Genomic DNA, 3726 nt, shown 5'->3' on the forward strand with positions numbered 1-3726 from the left:
GTTTGTGGTGGGTGTCCGTGGGTGATCCTGGGGGTGAGGGAGGGACGTGTAGGTGGTGTTTGTTGCAGCTGCAGAACCCGCATGGGCGGTTGTCGCACTGGGGTGTTTGTTGGCGACGCCACTGTTGTGTGTTGCGGGGGCAGACTCCTGCAGCATGGGGCAACGTACGACTCACTCCACTCACGTGTGGTGCGCAGGCCGGAACACGCCGGGAAGTGACACCAGCCAGCACAAGAGTTGCACTTGACTGATGCGACGTTCCGACGTATGGCGGTCTGACACACGGAACAGACTGTGCGAGGAACCAAGAGTTGCTGATTGGTTCTTGCACGAGGATTGGAGCGGGATGAAGGTTGGGGGGGGGGACAGGTCAGAGTGGGAGCTATGYTGCCTAGTKGAGCTCCGGGGGACCGTGGAGGTCCTCTGKTGGCCACTCGGGGTGGGTGGCGGCGCGGCGCGCGAACTAAGTGCAGACTGCACAGCCGTAGAGGCTAACGTCGCAGTATTGCGTAGGCAACATGGGGCCACGTATGGGTTATGGGCCTTCGGCCACGCTTCAAAAAAAAAAAATAACCCTGGCCGATCCAACATCAGGTGCATCAGGTTTTTTTTTTTTGAGTAAAACTTGCTTGTTATAGCAAGAAAAGAGATAATGATTTATGTATTTTGGGGATAAACCTATTTTTTATTCGTTTGATAAATGTGTAGTTACGGCAATACTTATTATTTGACAACACGGAACACTTATTGTTATTGTGCGTGTAATAATATTTATGTAAAATATAAAATGCATATTTTAGCAAATATTTAAAATATTAATAAAAAATAAATAAGTAGAAATATTGTAGTGAAGTGTAAGTGTATAAAAAGTGCAAAATATTAAAGAAAAAGTTACTATAAATCGAGAAATTACAAAATTAAAATTCCATATATCTCGAAAACTATAAGTTTGCGGCGGCAACAATTATATATTTTCTTAATCTGGAGCATAAGCCCTATTCATCCATACCACTTTTATCCCGGAAAACGAGCGTAAAATATAATTTTTAAAATGTAGATTTTTTAGGTAAAAAAAAAGCGAAAAATGTGAATAAAGTGTGTTTAAGGTGGTGAAATAGCGTCTTGAAATGTACGAATTTTGCGAATTTTTGAAATTTAAGGTCGAATATCTCCTAAACTAAGCGTTTGCGGTACCTATAACACCGTATATTTTTTTAATCAGGAAGGCTTCCTCTTTCCCAGGGTACCTTCAGATCGCGGCGCCAAAGAAATCGGAATTGTGCCAAACAGGCATTTTAAATAGTTGATTTTTTGAACTTTAAATGCAAATATCTCAAAAACTCTTTGTCAGAGGCAACTATATGTGTACATATTCTTGGTCTGGAGGTACATAACCCCGAAATCTGCAGATGCTATTCTAAGTCGCAGCCGTTTTATTTGAGGCTCTGAAATAAGTATTAGTTTTTAACATATACGAACCCTTTAAATAATTATTTTTCAACCGCTTTTGTATTAGGCGAGTACGAGATTTTATTCTTCATTTCCCGTCCGTGTATATTTTAAAAATATTCCATAACATTGTGTGGTAATGTAGAGATGGTTCATTATATAAAAGTGCTTAAACTTAAGAATTAACTAAATTGTTAATGGCCTGAAACCAATCCACTTTAATGTAAATCTCAACCAAATTTCTTTGAATAATCTATTTGTGTCAAGATAAGAATATAATAGGAAGGGGATACATGTACGTATGTGAATATGTCTATACATATATACATATTCAAATATGAGAAGTGTATGTATTCATTTATTTTCACATTTCGGAATTTTATCGATGTTAAATAAAACTTTGTGGTTATTTCATTAATAATCTTCATTTTGCATTCACACATTCATTTACCGTATATCTGCTATTATTTGGAACTATGTATATATTTTGCGACATGGCCTTTTCCACGTTGTTTGATTTGGACCTCTGTGAACGGGGATAAGGCCCACCGACATTTAACCCCAACTTTGTTAAAAAATCATCACTTTACTTGGATGGCGAAATCAAATATATGTATCACTCCCGCAAACCAAATTATTTTACTATCGAATTATTGAACAATTACGGAAATTAATTATTCGAGAAAATTCGAATCTATCGATAGTACAATCGGTTTTAAAAGTGAATACACACACTTGAAACAAATAAATAGCTAGATGTGACGGGGCATCTCAACAAGCAAATATTTATTGTATACTAACTATATTGCCTGTGCATGCTCTATATTGCTCAAGGTTTTAGTATGACTTATATTGAAAGCAATGAACTGCCACTTCAGCAGTTTGACAACTCAGTTTTCATTTCTGTGAAAATTTCGAAGAGGCAAAACATTCCATTTACACATATACCGGCAGTTTCATTTCGGTAATTTTAAATTTAGTAGAACGAGTATTAGACGGTAGTAAAGAATTATAAAAATAAAGTACATTTTCATAATAAATTTTAGATATTTGCAAAATTAATATTTTGTTTAGTATTTTTAATTTGCGGAAAAATTTTAATCTTTGCGGTCGAGGCGTGAGAGTTTGAGGCTTCTCTTAAAATTGCTCTCTTATCACTCTATTATTCCCTCCTTTGTTATTTTTGCCATAATTCAACTTATTGCTGAGGAATGCTGATTTTTTTCGATATTGAACTTATTGACAGCCCTGCTTCCTTGTAAGCTTCAATTTTGGATCTCTCCTCAACAGATAGCGATTTTCCTTTACCCATATTAAAGCTAATAGTTTACTTTAGCAGTATAAAGAAATTGGTTGCAATACGCATTCAACTGTTCAAGATAAACTGAAAAGAATTTGCATGTTGACACAAAAATACAACACACTTCTCCATCAAAAATAATGGAAAATCGCGAAAACCAATTAACGGGATCTTTCTTTCACATGTTCTCTTTGCCAGTGATGGTGTATACGAAGATCAGAAAAATAGAGTAAAATAATTTTGCTGCTTCTTAACAAAAACAACTACAAGAGCAATTATATAAAGCTGATAGGGGGTGTGCTAACCTGATGATGCGCAGTGTATGTATGCATTTCCAAAGTGTTATAATTTATTAAATACCCAAGCAAATATTTTTCAGCAGTGGCAGCGTTGGCAAATGCTATAAAAAATACGAGTTATGACAGCTCTCTCGAACCAAAGAGTCTCGTATCAAGTTATCTATGCTGACTCAAGCAGCTCACGACTTCCGGGCCTTGACCAAGTATCCTCTGGGTAGCCTAAGAACATCCGTTTGAAGGTGAGATAAAGTGAGAAGGCGAAACATTCCCTGTATAGGGTTGTGCGCTGGATTTGGGACCCGCCACGTAAAAAACCCACCCCAATGACAACGCAATAACAGCCTCGGATGAGAGACCCCACTTTTGATGACGACCATGGCAAACGAAATAAGGACTACGAATTGAGGGCATGCACCTGGAATGTCCAGTCCCTTAATTGGGAAGGTGCCGCTGCCCAGCTGGTTGATGTCCTCGTAAAAATAAAGGTGACATCACCGCCGTCCAAGAAATGCGAAGGACAAGGACAGAGACGAGTAGGTCCTTGTGGCATTTACTACAGTGGCCATATAGTGGTGGGAGATAGACTCCGTCGCCGAGTACTATCATTCACCCCGGTGAATGAACGTCTAGCCACAATCCGCATCAAAGCGAGGTTCTTCAACATATCGCTGATTTGCG

At 38.4% G+C, this 3726-nt stretch overlaps 1 protein-coding gene across 2 annotated transcripts in view; it reads right to left on the reverse strand.

Moving 5' to 3' along the window:
- The window catches only part of LOC108972325 (tau-tubulin kinase 2), a gene marked incomplete at its 3' end in the record, with an annotated part of 206105 nt that overhangs the window by 183662 nt on the left and 18717 nt on the right, over positions 1–3726 (reverse strand). The window contains 1 exon segment of one of the 2 annotated variants that reach the window (XM_018938859.1): positions 1901–2169. 2 annotated transcript variants of the gene reach the window in all.

The sequence above is a fragment of the Bactrocera latifrons genome, unplaced genomic scaffold, assembly GCF_001853355.1.
Source record: "Bactrocera latifrons isolate USDA-ARS-PBARC rearing strain unplaced genomic scaffold, ASM185335v1 scaffold_392, whole genome shotgun sequence".
Taxonomy (NCBI): Eukaryota; Metazoa; Arthropoda; class Insecta; order Diptera; family Tephritidae; genus Bactrocera; species Bactrocera latifrons.